This window comes from Protopterus annectens, chromosome 1.part1 (genome assembly GCF_019279795.1).
Source record: "Protopterus annectens isolate FY-2018-M chromosome 1.part1, PAN1.0, whole genome shotgun sequence".
Taxonomy (NCBI): Eukaryota; Metazoa; Chordata; order Ceratodontiformes; family Protopteridae; genus Protopterus; species Protopterus annectens.
Genome location: NC_056726.1, coordinates 1,839,838,965 through 1,839,858,288, shown reverse-complemented (window position 1 = coordinate 1,839,858,288; position 19,324 = coordinate 1,839,838,965).

The window sequence follows — 19,324 nt, the reverse complement described above, 5'->3', positions numbered from 1 at the left end:
GATACCAGATGTAACAAAAATACCTGAATCTCTTTCATATGGTATAGAACGTGTGCATAGATCACTAGCAGCTTCTGGAAATGCTTCTTCTCCAAGTAAGAACAAGCCGAGATCTATAATTGTGAGACTTTTTTCTACACAAGATAAAGATCTTATATTAAAAAAATGCTTGAGCAAATTCTCCCATCAAATACAATGATTCACTAATAAGATTTGACAATGATTATTCTACAAAGGTGGTTTCAAAAGGAAAATAATTTGTACCAATAATAAAAACCTTGAAGAAAAAGCAATTGAAAGTCCAACTTTTATTCTCAGCAAGACTGAGAGTTTTTCTACCAAATGGAATAAAAATATTTGAAACAGAAGATTCAGCAATAAAATACCTAACCAACAACAACATCCTAACACATGAAGAATCTATGGACTGGACAATAAGTACACCGAAAAGAAATGCTGAAGTAAATAATTGGAAAACTGTTGAGCAAATGAAAAAAAAAACTAAAGGACAAATAATTTTACGTATGTTATATTCTGTTAAAATCTAAATGATAATACTAACAACAAAAGTAAAGTTCTTACTGTCTTCAAGTTACACTGAAACGGGTACTGTTTTTAATTAGACTTTAAATGTCAAAATTAGCATCAATTTAAATACATTTATCTCAAATCACATCAATATACTAAGCATAATTTAAACATTACTCTATTTTTCATTATTATCCATCTATTATTTTCATATTCTTAATCAGGGTAATCAACGCATAATAATGTTCTCAAATATTTATTTATTTATTTATTTGTATATTTATTTATTTATTTTCTCTCTTTGTGTTTTGTTGTTTTTATTTTTCTCTTCTTTTTATAAAGTCTTCATTAACTTATAATACTTTAATCAGTATATGGTTATATTGCTTAATAGGTATAGTAATGGCTGCTATATAACTTATTATCAGTTACATCCCCAACAGCATTACTTTTTATAAGTTAAAAGTGTCCCTGTTTGGATAAACGCTAATGCTGGGCGGAAATGTGTTGCTTTTCAAGTGAAGTATTTCAGTTTAGATGTATTATAAGACTACTTTAAATAATCTTAAAAGATGTTCTGCCTTTGACCCATATGCACATATTGATATAGTACAGTGAAAAAATATGTTTTAAGTGATATTTTGAGGCTATAAGTCAGGTGTGTTGTGGCTCCGGACATCTGGAGATGAGAGATGCTTGTGACTAGCTTAGATATCCTGTTGTCTTTTCTTTTGTAGAGAAATAAGGCATAGCATGTTTAAAATGCAAAGTTTAATAGTTGTGAACACTACTCCGCAAACTAGAGTGCTCGCGTGCACACTACATGAGTTTGTCACGAAGTAGGAGAAGGGAAAAGAAAAAAGAAAAAAACACATACCTTTTCCCGCTTGGTTCTCGAGACAATTTAACAGCCACAAACATCACTAGAAACTCGAGTTACTTATTGCTTGTCGCATTTACTTGTGTACGCCATCCCCTGACTCTTTCTAATTGATGTCTAGTCAGGAAATAAGCTAGGTTCACATTTAAAGATACAGGAACCTAAATTCCTTCTAAGGAAACGTAAATAACATATGAGGTTCATCTAAATATACACAGATATATTTTTTGAAGCACTTTCAGCTTATGGCTTCTGATGTCTTCTAGCACCTTGATAGATAAGGACATATATCTGCTTGTCTTTCTGTCAGTTTAGTTTTCCAGACATTTTAGCTATCCCTTACTATGTTTTGTACAGCAGAGGTTAAAGAACAGAAATTAATCATCAGCAAATAGAATCACTGCTGTTTCACAAATTCTCTAAAGAAACTAGTAACTGTCAAGCAACAGGCAGGTTTATTTTAAGGAAAATTGCCATTGCAATTGCCAATTGCTCCTACAAAATACTATTAATGTCCTGCTACCAAAATATGCCCTCAAGTGGACAAATGGGATGCAACAAGAAGGTTAAATGCACATTTAGCAAATCAAGCATTTAAATAACAGTATAATATACTAGATAGAGAAAGTAAAAGCAATAATTGTATAAACAACTATAATAAGTAGCATAACAGCAGAGGATTTAACCCAATGTGTCAATTATACAATATATATATATCCCATATAGGTTTGAACTTTGTCGAAGCATTTGTGTTCTGCACACGTATTGTATTAAATCCAATTTGAGTAGAAGAGGGAGAAGATTAGCCCACACCCTAATTTATTACTAAGTTACCATGCATTGTGAACATACATTGTGGCAGGTACTCAGTGAGCTATCCATCCTTAGATGGCTCATGCTGTTCCCATTTACTCATCTGAATAATGACTGTGGCTGTACTCTTCTTATTATATGACCTGGCTGTGGCTTCACCCTTCTTATAATATTACTTGACTTTTTGCATTATCAAGAATGACACAATACTAGTATATGTGGGTATATCATGTTACTGTTAGTGTAAACAAAAATGCTTGACAATGCAACCGTAATTCTCATACCTTTCTGCAGACAAATGTATAGCATTGTCTAGCAGTTGAGAGCCTGATTGTTCCTGATCAGCAGACCTGTATTTTCATGTTCCAATATGACTACATGAAACAACACCAATATTAGTCTGCAAGTTTAGTAAACAGTAAATTCATCAGGGATTAATTCGAGGGGACACATATAGTTAAAGCATTTGACATTTGATAAGTGTATCCTCTCAATGATGTGTTCTATGTAGTCATTAACTGTAAAACAACTTTTTTCTGAGAAACATTGTTGTAATGCTAGTTAATTATTTGAATTAAATATTTCTATATACAGTCATAAAGCAATTGCCAGGATAAATAATACTGTTGCAGTGCATGGATCACCATAGATATCCTCTGATGTTAGAGGAAAAACAAGCTTCTTAATCACCTTTATGATGTAATAAAGGTATTACCCCATAGTTTAAATACATTTTGTCTATTTACTGCAAAGTGGGTTAGGAATTTTAACCTGTAACATTTTCATACATAACAGTTTAAATCTTAGCAGTTTCCATTATTTTGATATGTTCTCCAGTATACTTTTTAAATTTTTATTCAATCATAAGATTAAATTACTGGTGTTAAGTAAGCCAAAATTATATCTCCAGCACTTATTGTTAGCAGATAAACTCACTGATTAAGTGTCAGTCTAAGCTGTAAGAGTTAATATGTGATATACATAGATGTTTGCTCTGAAAATGTGGTCAAGTGCACTGTGGTTTTACCTCTGTACTCTGTCTCTTTGATTATACAAAGTTCCTCTGAAAGTTGATAAAAGTGTCAACAACAAAACTCTCAATCAAGTAACAACATTATAGGTAGTCTCTTGGATAAGGGAGATGTCTAAATTTTGATATTGTTGTCGTCTCCATCCATGGGAATTGTCTTTGAAAAGCTGAAAAATGCAATCAGAGGAACATATTTAATGTCTACTAAAGAAATATTAATAAACTTGTACATTGTATTGCATTTCAGTTTATGTTAAACACAAAATATGATGTGGTTTCAGAACTATTCATGTTTTTATTCCAGTATGACTTTGCAAATACTAATTTAAACATTGGTTTCAGACTTGAGTAGTCTAAAACATTTACACAACAATGGTATTGTATTATACAGTAATGTCAGTAAATAGTTTTCAACAGATGTCTGCAACATGCAGTTATAGATTTTAACATGATGTTTATTAATACCCTAAACTATTTTGAAATGATACTACTTTAATCTAAATATTTGTACCTTTTTGAAACCTGATTAGAAATAAGTATTATTGAATTACAATAAGATAAGTGTAAAGAATATATTTATATATTTTAGCTGATTAGATTATCTTAATATATTATTCAATTATCTTTAAAAACTAAGAGAATAAGAGAAACTGATCCAAATATTATTTGTGAGGGTAGGACATTTGTTTGGTTAGATTCACTAACCAAACAAAAAGGTATATTACCTCATACCGATAGGGAATGGTTTTTAAAGTTAAAAATTACAAGTTTGGAAGTTCTTTGTTTTTTTTTTTATTCTATCACTTTGGTGTCACTCAGAAACATGCAAAAATCATACAAGAAAAACTTTTTGAATTCTTTATCCAAGATGGAACTAAGAATAAACAATATTTACATAAGCTCACACATAAAACAAACTCAAAACTAGGAAATAAAATGTTTATCCATAAATGTTAATGGTCTAAATAATAGTAATAAAAGGAGAAGCCTATTCAAGTATATAAACTTACATAAACCACAAATAGTCTTCTTACAAGAGACACACTTATTAGATAGAGACATAAACAACTTAAATATTAATAATTACACAGTACTAATAAACTCTCAATACAAAACAAAAAAAAGAGGAGTAGCTATACTACTTCGCAACTCAACTATAACACCTAAAATTATTACTACTCATCAAGATACATCAGGTATGTTTTGTCTAGCTTCAATAGAATTAAATAAGAGAATCTATACATTAGTAAATCTATATTGGATCCCAGAACTAGGATTAAAAACAGTTAAACAGCACTTTGAAGAGATAATTCATTTCACTAAGAGTAGGCTGATATTGGCAGGAGACTTCAACTGTATAATGAATGAAAAAGATACAGATTCTGAATCTAAAAGAAGAAAACAACCTATCTCTAAAGCAATATCAAAATTTATAGATACATTGTATTTAAAATATATAAATGAATTTGCAGAACCAGACTCACCAATCTTCACATTTTATTCTAATAGATATAAAACTAACTCTAGAATTGATATAATATATGTTGCCAATGACCTAATAACAAAAATTGACAAAGTCAAAATTATAAATTGTCCCTTATCTGATAATAATGCCATAGTCTTTCAGATAGAGCTTACACCATTTTATTCAAATTCCATTACTAGGATACCTTCCTATATCACAAAATTGACAGATTTCAAAGAATTTTATGAAGAAACAATCAAAAACTTTCTAGAAATAAATTACACAGAAGATATTTCAAAAATATATGTCTGGGATTCATTAAAAACAGTTACATATGGGAAAATATTATCCTGGTACATAAATAAAAGGAAGTTATGGAATAAAGATATGGCAGACTTACAAAACAAAGCAGATAAATTGAAACTGGAAATACAAAAGGGTAATACTACTTAAGTTCAAGAACTTACACAAATCAGTAAGAAGTATACAGGATTGTTACATCATAAGATTATGATTAACTTAGAAAAGATAAAAATAAACTCATACTCTACTAATTCAGCACACCTGAGACAATTAACTAATAGAACAAAAAAATAATTAAATCTAAGTAAATAAAATAAATATTTATTCCTAATACTAACAAAGGAGTTACGGAACTAAACTAACGACACCTACTAAGGATATAAAAAAAATACTTAGAAAATAATATTCATATTAAATTAACACAAGAACAAATAGACATTATAAGCAAACCAATCAATATGACAGAATTAAAATCACAAATTAAAAAGCTCAAGACAAATAAAGCACCTGGCCCAGACAATATGCTACCAGAAATGTATAAATGAATACCCAATCAAGCCATATCCTTATTATTAAAAGTATATGATATAGCCAAGAAAGATTTGAATATACCACCCTCTTGGAAATATTCATTGATATCTCCAAGTATCAAACCAGATAAAGATGAGAAGCAGTGTTCCTCATATAGGCCAATATCATTACTCAGTACTGACTATAAGATGTTTATGGCTATATACGCAGATAGGATCAAACACTTTCTTCATTTCTTAAATCACAAAGATCAAACAGGTTTTATTAAAGGAAGAAATACTTCAGATAATATTAAAAAATACTAACATTAATAGATTATAGCAAACATAAAGTCCTAGATTTAAATGTAATCTCATCAGATATTAATAAAGTTTTTGATTCGGTTAACTGGAACTTTCTTTCACTAGTTTTAAAAGAATATAACTTTCCTTCTAATTTTAATAATCTTATCCAAATACTATATGAAAAATCTACTACATATGTTAAACTAGGATCGCATAGATCAGGCCCTATAACAATCAAAAAGGGAACTAAACAAGGTTGCCCTTTATCACCATTGTTATTGGCATTAGTCATAGAACCCTTTGCAAATCAAATCAGATCAAACAATTATATAAAGGGCATTTGTATTAATAAAATGTTAAACCTTAAAATCCAACTCTTTGCTGATGACATACTATTAACTCTCTCAGATGCAAATGAGTCTTTGAATGCTCTATTTAACTCCATGAATAAATTTCAAAATAATTCAGGCTTAAAATTTAATGAAAACAAAACTAAAATTATGCCCTGTAATTGTAAAAAATATATATATAAATAAAAGATTTTCCAAATATATAGTAACAGAAAGTAAATTATTATATCTGGGAATAAATCTACTCAATGAATTAACAGATTCTCTAATATTTAACTATAATAAAATACTAGACAAAATAGAACAAACAATTGGTTACTGGAATAAATATATATTTTCAACAGCAGACAGAGTATATCTTATTAAAATAATCATATTTCCCAAAATATTATACTTAATACAAAATTTTTCATTGCCACCTCCAAAATATATTATTCAAAGATACAATAAACTAATTTTAAAATTTCTATGGTTTCCAAATAAACCCCGTATAGCCTTAAATAAACATTTACCAGATTGGGAAAATGGTGGAATTAATTTACCGGATATTGATTTATATATTACCACATCTGTTATTAAAAACATAACACTGTGGTTAACTAATTCATACATACTTATATGGAAACAAGTCCATGAGCAGATTTACATAGAAATCAATTATAATCACATACAAGACAACTTAACAGTAATATCATCACCCCTTATATGAATGTTAAAAGATAATTTTTTAGGGAAAAGGAATAATATTAATAAATTGTCATCAAACTATATAAGCTCTACACTTTCAGTGTTCAAAACATATATAAACAAAATACCAAATATTAATTATTGGATTTTTCTTATTTTCCCTATAGCTTTCACACTAAATATTCTAGATACATTCCAAATATCTAAAATAAATATACTTAAAGAAAAAACATTACTCTTTTGGCATCAACTTATAGAGAAAGGGAAAATTCTAACAAATGAACAGATAATTTATAACTATAATATAAATAAAGACAATAGGTTGTTTTTTACAAAATCCAAGGCATTTTCTTATAAATAAAATAGAACAAATGTAACCTTCAGTTAGATATGAAGCTTCAAAACTCATTGAATACCTTATTCTTATCACAAAACAGCCTTATCAGGGTACAGATTATTTGTCTAATATCTATAAAATTGTTAAAAAAAAACAAAAAAAAATCATGAAAAATCATACTGGGATTATTATACTTTAATAAACAACCATCCTCCAATTGAAGAAGAAAAAAGTAATATTCTAAAATCTTCCAAATTTTCTACATGATCAAAATACTAGCAATTATTCACTTGGAGGTATCTACACAGAAGTTTCTATATACCACATAGGTTAGCCAAAATGTATTCTATTGAAGATCAATGTTGGAGATGCCATACCAAGATAAAAGCAGATTGGCAGCATGTTTTTTATGAATGTATACATCTCAATATGTACTGGAAATCCATTAACTATTTTTTCAGACTGTTTATAATGATAATTTTCAATTAACAAAGTCTTTAATTTTATTCAACTCTCCTATTCCAAACTGTGTACCAAAAAAGACACTAAAATCTTATGGTCACTATTGGCAATTTCGCGTAAAATCATAACTATACACTGGAAAAATGAGGCTTCTCCTACGTTCAAGGAATTTGAGAATTTAACAACAACAGTTGCTCACATGGAAATATTAACAGTGAAGAACAGAACTAAAAGATCTACTTCTTACTATTACTCTTGGATGAAAGTATTGGAAATACTCGAATAGATCAATGAAGATATATCACCTTATGTTTCTAACTTTATATAATATAGAATTTCAATGTTATTTGCATAGACACCAGTGTAAATAGTTATATAATGGTTTGAAGTTAGTAATGTTTTAGAATTGTAAATATGTTATTTATCTTTATTTCATGCAATGCTTCTTAAGAAATCTTATTTGAGATAATAAAAAAATATTTAGCAAAAAAAAAAAAAAAATTCAAAATATTTGTTAAAGTGGCACCACAGTTTGTATGTGTAGTTTCAAATAACCCAGTGTTAATAGTAAAAGACAGAAGCTGACACTGCCAATAATTGGTGGGGCATATTTAGAGTATGGTCATCATCTGGGATCAAATTGCTAAATTGGTTACTACATCCTGTGTTAATAGTTTTAAGAGTCATAATAATAATAATAACAGCTTACAATTGTTTTATATGCTGCATGTTACAAAGAGTTGCAATAACTCAACAAGTTATGATTGTAAATATGAGCAAAGTGGTAAATGCTGTAAATAGCAATGCTGATGAAACAAATGCAGTCTTTTCTTTAACTGAAGTTTAGTCCGTTCCTCAAACAAATAAAAAAAATGGGGAACTGAAAGAATACTCTGTTCTATTTAGTATACACTGTCTTTTCAAACTACTGTTAGCATGATTATTAGCTTGAATAAAAGCTGCAAGAATAATATGAAATATAAAGGGTTAATTTAAAAATAGTGTAAAATGCTGAAAAATAAGAAGTAGTAAGTGTGCTAGCATAACATAGATAAAATTTGGCATCTATGTAAAGGAGTATGTTATTGAGAAATAAAGTCTGTAAAAATAACTGTGCAGATGGCAGCTGGAAGGACATCAATGAAGTAAAGAGATGTAACATCAAGTTTCAGATAGTGCTGGAACAACACATTTTAGATAATAACTCCAACAAGAAATAGAACTGATAACTCGAAAATTTCAATAAGTATCCAGGAACAAGAAGGAAACTCCGGGAGTTTAAATTCACTCAGTTTAATATGCCACGAAATAAAAACAGCCACAAGTACTATGTTGACAGCACATTAACGCTCTTTACAATAATTGTGTTTTCGTCCCTCACTAGTCAGGACTTCATCAGACAATCGTTAAAATATTTAATTAATACTTAAATACAAGTTCAATTCAAATTCAGCCAATAAATATAAAGTGCATTAGTGATTTACAATCTTATTACTGCCCCCTCATGAATATTTTCAAGCTTTTAAAGGAAATAAAATGAAATAACTTTATTCCATCTCCATTCATTATTTTACTTGATTTATGCTTAATTTGATGGTGAATATGTTTGTTATGTTTTAAAACCTTTTAAAACCTATTAAAAAAATTTTTTGTTTTTTTAAAAAAGTGTTAAATGAATATTAAGTATGTAAAAATAAGAATAATAATTCAGTGTGGTTGAAACTTATAAAAATAAAAAATAAAAAGCATGAAGATTCCTATTTAAATACTGCCATCTGCTGGTCATTTGAAATATGTCAATTCATTCATATCTCTGCAGCTTTTAATTTTAGCAATGGAGTTAAGGAGATGTGGTCATTTAGTCCTGGTATTCTTGTGGCGTCAAGTTTGATTTGCCACCATAATTCCTTATAACCTAGCCACTCTTCCCACAAACCTCCCCTTAACTCTTTTTTGACTTGTTCAATTACAAAAAAATTCAAATTGTGCCCCTTCACATTCTTTAATATGCCTGCTTAATGCATTTGTTTCTTTATTTTTAAGAATATCATAAGTGTGTTCATAAATTCTCTTCCTCAGGGCCCGTTCCGTCTTTCCTACGTAAAATGAACCACATAGCTTACACACAGCTAGATAGACTACCCCCTTAGTCCCACAATTATGATAGTCATTGCTCCTGATAATATCATTTCTTCCAACTATATTGACTTCACTGACATTCATCATAAATCCACATTGGTTACACCTATTACATTTATAACTTCCTTTCCTTTTTTGCCCATCCATAGTCATTTTTGTCTGTTCTTTATTATCCACACTAAATCTCGATTTTGACTCTAATATTTGTTTCATATTCCACGGGTTCTTATCTACTATTTTTGGTAATAAATTACTTATATTTCCTATATCAGTTATAGCAGAAAATTTCCCCCATTCTCTTTGGAAAATTTCACCTATTCTTATATTGGAAGTATTATATTCTATAATTAAAGCTTTTTCATAATTATCTTTTTTATTAGTGTTGTCATGTAAACTATCTACAGAATTAGTGTTTATTCCATCTCCTTTAATAGGTTTAAATCTGGTGGCTCTACCCTTTTCCACCTCTATTCTTATCTTCCTAACAAAATCTTTGGGATGACCTCTTTCTTCAAACATTTTTTCCAAAAAATCACATTCTTGTCTAAAGTCCGTGTTTGAGCTGGTCATCCTACTACCCCTCACAAATTGTCCTTTGACAATATTCTTTTTACAATGTGAGGGGTGTGCACTGGTAAAATGGAGAAATGAATTACAGTATGTATCTTTTCTGTAGATTTTTGTTTCAAATTCTTTATCACTTTTATATATTTCTACATCCAAATACTGTAATCTCTCTGTTGAAACATTATAAGTAAATTTCAAAAAGTTTGTAGTACTATTTAGATACTCAAAAAATTCTTGAAATTTCTCCATACTGTCGTTCCAAAATATAACAATATCGTCTAAAAAACGCCGATATACAGTCCAACTTGCTTTATACTTGGAATTTAATACAAAATCTTCTTCCCATTTGGCAAGTACTATATTAGCATATGTGGGAGCACATGCTGCCCCCATCGATATGCCTTTAATTTGTTGATAGTACTCTCCATCAAACATTAAAAAATTATATTTCAAAACCGCTTCAACCAGCCCTAGCACCATAACTTTTTCTGAATGTGTTAATTTTTTGTCCCTATAGACCATGTCCTCAAACATTTTCAAACCTTCTTCATGTGGGATACATGAAAAAAGGTCTATTACATCTATAGTAATAAACTTCAAGTTATCTTGGACTAATTCTGATGTTATACATCTTAATAAATCCCATGAATCTTTTAATATGTTTGAGTTACCACCACTTATGTGCTTTATCTTTTTGTCCACTAATTTCGCCAATGGTAGTGTCTTAGCCCCGTCCGCTGAAACAATAGGTCTCAGGGGGGGGGGGTCTTCCACGTTTTTGTGGATCTTAGGTATCCCAAAGATGATGGGTATTTTGGGTTTAGCCACCTTTAAAAAATCAAATGTTTTTCCATCTATTATCACTTCAGCCAACATATCATGGAGCAAGCTGTCTATTCTATGATAAGCTACATTTATTTAATTTAATGAGACTGCTGTGTATCTAGCTGTGTCGTTAAGCAATTCCTTCATTTTACCCTCGTATATGATATTATCCATCATCACCACCCCTCCCCCCTTATCAGGTTTCATAATTCTTACATCCGTTTTCCTTTTAAGTTCTTTTAACACTTCATTTTCTTGTTTAGAAAGATTAAATTCAAATATATTTTCATCATAAATTGATCTAATTTCTTTTTCCAAAATTTTTTAAAAATTCCTGATTTGAGGGTGTAGGGGAGGGTTGAATATACTCCTTCACACAAGATTCGAGCCCTGAGGAAGTGAATCCATCTTACTATCTTCAGAGAACATAGTCTCAAAATTAATTTTTCTAAGAAACATTTTCAGGTCTAAAATAGTATTGACCATTTCCCCTCTCCCAGAGGGAATGAACTTAAAACCCTTACTTAGTAGGTCAAAATGTTGTTTTTGGAGCACAATATTACTAAAATTGTAAATAGAGAAGTTATTATAGGTATATTTAATACCACTGTTGGATATAATATCCAGTGTTTTTTCATTGTCAGGGGTTGGGTGAATAAATTCTAATACCTCCCTCTCCCCCTTCTCCCCCCCCATTTTCGAAAATTCTGAAACCTATTCTGTTTTTTATATTCAGTACTTGCTTCCCTATCTAAAGGTGGAAATTCATTCTCATAATCTAAATCCATCCACCCTTGATTGTAACCTGCTTTATTGCCTGTTTTTACTTCCTCATAATAAGGGAAATTCGAATAGTTATTAATTCGTATAGGTGGTGGTTTTGGGTAGCATGTATTATTCTGATACTCCTCTATATCTCTCTTGAGCTTGTTGACTTTCCTTTCAACTATATCAGAACATTTTCCGTCTATATCCATCTTTATTTTGTTATATTTTTCCCTTTCTTCTCTGATTTCAAAAATCAAGTCTTCCTTAATAATTCCATCAAGTATTTCTATTTCTGACTTTAAATCTTCCTGCATCCTATTATTTTCTTTTATTATTAACTTTAAGATGTCCAAACCACACTGATTAAACACTTAATTTAATTTGTTGTGAAATTCTGACCCAGCTTCAACATTATTCGGGTACTTAGATACCCTTAGTCCCTTGGGGACTATTTTCCTGTTCACACACTCATTTAAATATTCATTTTCAATATTGAGTGTCTTGAACTTTAACATGAGTCTAGACAGTTTATCAATTTTAGCAGAATACGTTAGTCCATCACCACAGTCAATTCTATTGATATTGCCAAATTTAATGTTAAACGGTTTGTTAAGCCAGTCATTCATTTCTTTTTTCTTCCATAAATCTTGGAAGGAATTGTTAACAGTACCTTCTTTTGCCTTACTAATGCAAGGCCTGCCAATATCACCCGAGGCTGTTGTTATTAAAGATTTCCCTTTGGGATGCCTGTTCGTGCATTCACTATGTGCCAAAATCTTCGGTGTAACATCCAGATCAAAGGATTCACCATTCGGTTCTTCCATCTCCGTTTCTTTTGAAAAACTGGTACTTCGGTTGCGTTTCCTTTTCAGCTTGGCTCCTTGTAACCCTTCGGTTCCCTCACCAGTCGGAAAATGCTCCTCACGTTGTTTGTTGGCACAATGGGGTAAGAAGGTCGATCAGCTGCGTAAGCTGTCCAATCAGCCTACGCGATTCCCCCATGTCTTCTTTAGGAGTTCCACCTTCCATTACCTGGATACGTAAAATGAACCAAACAAATAACTCCAACAAGAAATAGAACTGATAACTCGAAAATTTCAATAAGTATCCAGGAACAAGAAGGAAACTCCGGGAGTTTAAATTCACTCAGTTTAATATGCCACGAAATAAAAACAGCCACAAGTACTATGTTGACAGCACATTAACGCTCTTTACAATAATTGCGTTTTCGTCCCTCACTAGTCAGGACTTCATCAGACAATCGTTAAAATATTTAATTAATACTTAAATACAAGTTCAATTCAAATTCAGCCAATAAATATAAAGTGCATTAGTGATTTACAATCTTATTACTGCCCCCTCATGAATATTTTCAAGCTTTTAAAGGAAATAAAATGAAATAACTTTATTCCATCTCCATTCATTATTTTACTTGATTTATGCTTAATTTGATGGTGAATATGTTTGTTATGTTTTAAAACCTTTTAAAACCTATTAAAAAAAATTTTTTAGATAATGCAAGACTGAGTTTCCATGGATCATCAAACTACAAAGAACCAAGGACAAGGAAACAAAGGAAAACTGTTATACAAAGAAAAAACTGTATTACATCAGACTTGAGAAAAATATCAGACCTTCTGTTATAAATGTAACTGTGCATAAACAAGCTTTGGGTATTTGCCATAGAGAGCTGACAGCATTTGTGTTACATGCTTGTAGATCTGAAAAGAAAATGTGAAAGTAAAGCGTATTAATTGAAACAGTTATCTTCGTGTATTTATTAACTAAAACAGTTATGTTCTTGTATTTATTGTACTCAGTACAATACAGTAATAAGTCTAGTTGATCACAATAAATAGTTAAATATACTTTGGTATGCTTGCATGTAAATACAAGTAACAGCAAGTAACAAACAGAAATACGTGCATAGAATTCCTGAAATTTTTCACTCCCATACTTGGAGTATTTGTTAATACAGGAGTAATGTATGTATGGTGATTCAGTCACAATCATACCTAGATGAGCCTATATATCACCAACTGGATTAACCTACAGTGTATCAAATACACCCAGGAATACACTGTACAATAACTGCTGTGCCTGCAGTCCAAGCACAGTTCTGCACATCAGCAATGCTCTCTTGGGTTTATGTACTTTGATTTCTCAAGTGTAAATGTTTCACTTTGGACTGGCCCTCAGCTGGTAATGGGTAGTGGATGGGTGAGTCAGTGTGATCTCTCATTTTCTATACTTCAGTATCAGTATCTCTGGCCACTAATCAAACCCAGTCAAAGCCTCAACTTTTACACAATTAAATGTTTATTCATTTTTCCAAATATCACGAGTGGTATTTAGTTGAATTAGACTTGAACATATAGTCCTGCTCAGAATATCTTTTTCTATCTTTTGAGAGTTTAGAGATATAATTCAATTATTACTATTATAAAACGAGTCCATATAAAATAGAACTAGTTTTATGATTATGCTATATAAGACATTTGAATCTAAAACACATGCAGAATTCTATATGCTGATCTGAACAACTAGTTATTTGTCAGATCTGATATAACAGCTTGAACTTTGCAGAGACAGTAACCTAATTACAGCACCTGCATCCCAGTAGTTACTAAAGGTGAAAGAAAGTGGTAATTTCTCCAAAAAGAACTTAAAATAGATGTCAGATGTCATCAGTATTATTTACCATTGAGTAATGGAAATACATTATTTGATTTGTAAGGCATGAGTGTATTACTGGGCTTTTAGCTAATAGCAGCCAAGGACAGAAAATCACTCAACATTCTAGTAGCAGAACAACAAAAGCAAATTAAAAGATTTGGAAATTATATACAAGGCATTCTCTACAGAACATTAGCAACTTGAGAGCAGCTTTTAATTTGCTCTGATAAGATAAAAGCTTTGAAAGTAGAAGTATCTAGGATAAAGCTGCAGTTAGACAATGCTGAAAATCAATTACCAAGGTGTAACTGCCTTATCATAGCTGACAATGAGCTCAGCAATTTTTTTAATGACAGATGTAATGCATAAATGTGGTTTGCCAAGTACTAGGGATGTGTTAGTTGGTAGTTTAATTTCATGGAAAGGATATGCTGCCCGTGTGCATATTTGGTAAAATATTTTTTTAAAAAAAGTAATATGCCTAGACTTATTGTACAAGGCTGAAACTTAAGAGTTGCTCTGAACTTTTTGTTTGATCTGATCTGATACAATCTTTAAAGTCAGATAAATAATGACTGGCCTTCTATACTTGTCAGTTCTCCCTTTTTAGTGAACAGATTTGTTTCTTTCATGAGCAGCAGTACCTTTATTTAAACATCTTTCACATTGGGTACATATCATTTACAAACAGTTTTAATTAAAAATAACAGTTCATGGTTTGTATATGAATATATTTGTTTAAGTACAGAAAGGTATAAGTAGTGCAGTATCATCAGTATGCATATGTTATCAAGTTTAACATAAGAATATTTGTTACTCAAAATCTAGAACAGAGGGAGAAAAGATAAAGAGTTACAGCAGGCCAAAGAAAAGAAGTAGGGGAGGAGTCAGAAGAAAGATAAAGGAGATGGGATGATAGAAGAGGGGATAGTTATGATAGCAGTACAGTAAGTTGTTAAACAGCAGAGAAGTATGGCATATATAACTATATTTGTACTGGTTTAACAAGGGGAGGTGAAAGTGTAGTGCCATTTATCTATCAGGTGTTCCTTTAGTTGAAATTTAAAGTCTTCCAGGATGCAGAATGTTCTTAAGTGGAGTGGGATGGTATTCCAGTTATTAGCAAAGCATTGTTTCTAGGTTTAGTTAAGAAGAATAATGATTTGTCAGTGGAGTGTAGAGGTCTGTTAGTAGTGTAAGGTTGAATTATGGCATGAGGACATTTGAATTTTTATTGGTTGTGCAGACGTTTGAAGGTTGTAATTAACTGTGAGTACAATAGTGATTTATTTATTTCAAACCAATTTAGTTGTTTTAGAGACAGGCAGTTATGTGATCTATATTTTTGGTTGGTTCTAAATTTGGGAGAGTTTTTAGTTTAATGAAAAACACATGCTGCTATTAAAAAGGGGTAAATGGGGTAGATACAATATTGATGATAACTATATCAAATGGAGGAGGTTAGAAAATATTGGGAAGAAGAACTGGATAAACAGATCACAAAGAAGCAATGGGAAGGACATATGTATGGCACCCAAATATGTAACAAAGTTTGGAAGATTTAAGATTTCTGCTTGGAAGTGTTTGCACAAGTATTTGTGTACTCCAGACTCAAAACAATTTCTTTGGGTAGATGGCAAATGCTGGAGCAGTGATGGGGAAGAAAGAGTTAACAGAGAACATATTTTTGGGAGTGTAATAAGTTAGTGGACTCATTTTTCCTACAGAGTACGGTTTCAGAAATACTGGATGAGCAAATGGATGTAACTAAGGAAATTATTTTTTCAGCTAGGATACAGGATCTGAATTGCCTAGACATAGTAAGACCTTGTTATGTTTAATTCTGGTGGCTGCCAAAAAAAGCAAATACTAGAAAATGGAAATCAAAGTCTAAACCAACCATGTTTAAAGTAGTGAGTATGCTAACAGAGATTTAAAAAAACTGGAAATGGAATCTTTAGAAAAAAATAGGAGCAAATTACATAGAAAATTGGAAATTGTGGTAACAATATATACAGAAAAATGTTTTGGATGAGGAATGAGGTTTAATGGAAGGCAGAAAGTGATCAATTTATGTAATGTTGGATTGAATATATTGAACAAAAAAATATATGTGAACTATAATGTTTGTAATTGTGAACAAGTTAATATGGTTTGTTTTCTTTTAACTCAAAATAAGTTTGTCTATGTCACAAGTGATCATTCAATAAAGATGTTTAAAAAAACAGCTATAATATAATTATTGAATGTTGTAATGTAGATAAAGGAATTGGAGGTGGGATCTTCAGAAAATGGAAGGAGTGAACTATGTAGATTCCCCTATTCCTTTCTATTTGGCTATACTCTAACATGAATCTCTGGTAGGGAAGACAGATTCTAGCCTGCAGTCCAAACATCTTCTTGGCTTCTTTACATTATATTACCTTTCCCTCTCTAATTATTTGTTCCCAATATCTTGGTTCCTTTTGCCAGTTTTATCCACTAAATTCTGGACCCCTCTTGCCAATTCTCTGTACTCCTAATTGCAGTCATCCCTATTGGCAGAATCTCATTTCTCTATTTTCATGCTGGCTCTTTTCTTAGAACACTTTCTGCTACTTTATGAATAAAATATTCTGTATGACTGTTATTCACCTTAAGGATCTGCATCCAAAATCCCACTTTCTTCTTATTTCTTGAATTTCCTCCTTGCTTCATCATCAAAACATAATCTCTTTCCTCTTTGAACTGTAACTTTCTGCTTGTGTTATGTATAACAGCCTTAACTGTGTAGCTCTAAAATATCCATTCAAATCAGGTAATCTTAAACTACCTTGTTCTGTTGGAAGGGTCACCTTATCCCACTTGACTCTTGCCCTGTTCCACTCCCGGATAAAATCCATTAACTTTTTTTAATTGCTATCCACAACTTCTCCTCTGGTTGATAAAAATATGCCTAACCTGTGTATAAAACAAAAGGGGATAAAAAACATCTTTACTGCTTGTATCTTGCTATTCACAGCCATAGACAGGAGCTTCCAGTTTTTCAGTTTTTGTATTTTCTTTTGTTTAGTTTCATCCCACATATACTTAACTGCCATAACAGAACCATTCTAACCCATACCCCTAAATACTTCATTTTATCATCTCTCCATAAATATAGGCATTGCTGAACCATGTCTCCATAAATATGGGTAATGCTGAAGCAATGCATGTGTGGGTACATAGTGTATAGCTATAGCCTTTGTTTTATTTTCATTAATTTTATATCTTGAAAAAACTTGAAACTTTCTCTGAATATTCCATATCACTGTGATGTCCTTTTTTGGTTTTATCAGGTACAAAATAATGTTGTCTGCAAATAAAGTCAATTTTTTCTGATTACCCTATTTCAGTTATATTCTTGAATTTCTGAGTCCCTTATTTTCTTTGCTAATGATTCTAAATACAATGGAAATAACAAAGGGAAGAGGGGAAACTCATGTCTGGCTCCTCTCTTCAGACACAACATATCAGAGAGTAACCTTTCTATTTTGATTTTTCCTCTAAGCCTTCACATATTCTCCAAAGTAACCTTATTGCTGTATCAGGGAATGCAAATGCTTCTACTGTCCTTTTCATAAAATTCAAGCTAACTCTGTTGAATGCTTTCTCTGCCTCAAGAACCACCAACAACAGTGTTTTTGATCTCCATTTTCTAGTAATTGCCTTTTTTTTGGTAATAATCCATGCTGGCATAATGGTTGAGGTCTTCGCCTCCCATGCACAAGGTAGAAGGTTCAATCCAGACCTTTGGCTGATGCCTGTTTGGAGTTTGCATGCTCTCCCTGTGTCTCTGTGGGTTCCTCCCACCTCCAAAAAACATGCTGAGTGCCTCCATCTCCAACTTATCAATGATGGAGCTGTGAGCAGCAGCACAGGCTCTACATGGGTGCCCTATAGGGGAAGGTTGTATAGACCAACTGCGTTGGGCATCTGCTGTGGTGTGCAGTGGAATGGAATGCAAAAACAAAGAATAGGAAACAGAATGCAATGAAGGTGCATGGGGTGAAACTAAATACAAATAAGACAATGGTAATGGCAGTGCTACAGTATGGTACAGAAACCTGGACAGTAATGGCAGAGCAGTAGAGTAAACTAGAGGTGATAGAAATGAAGTACCTCAGAAGGATGGTAGGATGCACATTGTGGGACAGACAGCAAAATGAGGACATGAGAGCAGATGCCAAAGTAGTTCCAATTGCAGAAAAGATCAAAGAGAACAGATTACAGTGGTTTGGGCACATGTGCAGAAAACCAAAAGACAATCTGGTGAAGTAGATTTGGGACAGACAGGAAGAAGGTAAGATGAAATGAGGGCATCCAGCAAAGAGGTGCATAGATTGTGTGAAAGAATATCTTCAAAAGGCAGGCATGAGTGTTAAAGACAGGAGTGTAGCATTGAATAGAGAGAGAGATGGCAACAGTTAAAACAACACCCTGACCCCATGTAAAAAATGGGGGAAAGGGGGTTGATGATGGTTGCAATTCTGGCTACTTTATTGTAACATTGTTCTATTTTGGGTGGTAGAGAGGGGTTGAGATTGGTTAGGATAAGAGAGAAGTATAATAAGGCCTGGAGTAGAAAAGAAGTGGCTACATTTTGTCTCACAAAGTCATTGACACAGTGGTTTACTCTAAAGAGTTAGCTTAGCTTTTGG